Source organism: Orycteropus afer, unplaced genomic scaffold, assembly GCF_000298275.1.
Source record: "Orycteropus afer afer isolate SDZICR_OR568_19922 unplaced genomic scaffold, OryAfe1.0 scaffold00223, whole genome shotgun sequence".
NCBI classification, from domain to species: Eukaryota; Metazoa; Chordata; class Mammalia; order Tubulidentata; family Orycteropodidae; genus Orycteropus; species Orycteropus afer.
In genome coordinates, this window is record NW_006921810.1 from 3,134,861 (window position 1) to 3,136,457 (window position 1,597).

Here is a 1,597-nt window from a genome sequence, read left to right on the forward strand (position 1 = left end):
ATTGATTTTAATCCTCTTCATATTATGTATTTAGTAAGGTTGAGTATTTTAAAATGGTCAGTCCATTGTCATATTCCTTTTGTCTTCTGAAAGAGAATTGTAAAGTAAAGTTGACAAGAGATGGAATTGTGGTGGTTACGTTTGTGTGTCAACTTGTCTGGGCCTGGTTGAGTAGCTGGGAAGCTGGTGGTAGTTATTCCCCATGATGAGACTGGCAGTCAACTCCATGGCGGGATCTACCACAAGCAGCTGAGTAGCTGCCTTTGGGATGTGGTCTGCTTCCTGTATATAAGGAGAAGCCTTGGGACTGGCCTCTAGTTTATGGTACGCTTGGAGCCTACATGTAGCTGTGTCGTTGCTCAGCAGCCTGCCATGCTCTGCCGACCTTGGGACTTAAAATAGACTTAAATTAATGGCCTGCTGTGTGGTTTGGTAACATTGGGACTGTGCCTTTTTACTTGTCAACCTTGGACTTCTCAGCCTCAGCAGCCAGCCAGCAGCTGTCTGAGTGAAGAAAAGCCTCTAGCTCCTCCAGTGGGTAGGGAGCAGGAGGCAGAGCTGGACCCCAAGGTAAGGGGCTTTCACCCAGCCCCTAGGGCTTGGCACTTTGAACTTGGACTTAAAGCCTCCAAATTGTAAGAATAAACTCCTGTTTGTTTAAGCCATCCCATTTGTGGTATAGTCTTGTCAGAGCAACACTAGGTAACCAGAACAAATTGTGAAATAGCTCCTTTCAGAACAACTTTCCTGTATATGGCAAATATTAACTCTGGATAACAATCAACAACTATCTGAAGGCAATGGAGACTAAAAGCAAGCAGAAACTGGAGGTGGAGTCTACAGTTGGAAGAAGAAAATTGCAATGGGTGAGTTTCCCATTTTGAAAGACTTTTCACTGAGGACAAGCTGGTTCTACTGGCTTGAAGATCAGAGGACAGAGTTCAGCGTGATTACAACATCTAGAAAGTGAAAGGAAAATTCTGAGTAAGAGAGAGTCAGAGAAAAGAAGCCCCAAACTATGCATATAAACTCTGCCCAAGTCTCTGGATGAAACCTAAATCATGCAGACATGGGGAAAGCTCCCAGCAACCCTCAAAGGCTAACAGAGTTAAACCTATTTAACTGTAGGGTAGTTTGGAGTTTGGTTGTAATGAGCAAAGTGCCCACTAAAATAACAAAACAAATGCCAGTGTCCTGGATGCAACGGAGGTAGTTGTTGTTGTTAGGTGCCATCGAGTCATCTCTGACTCATAGCGACCGTATGCACAGCAGAATGAAACACTGCCCAGTCTTGTGCCAGCCTCACAATCCTTGCTTATACCTGAGCCCATCGTTGCAGCCACTGTGTCTAACCATCTTGTTTAGGCCCTTTCTCTTCTTAGTTGACCCTCCACTTTACTGAGCATGATATCCTTCTCCAGGGAATGGTCCCTTCTGACAATATGACAAAAGTAGGTGAGATGAAGTCTGGCCATTCCTGTTTCCAAGGAGCATTCTGGCTGCACTTCTTCCAGAACATATTTTTTAGTCCTTTTAGCAGATCATGGTACTGTTTTTTTTTTTTTTTTTAGGATTTGGGTGAAGATTTACAGAGTAA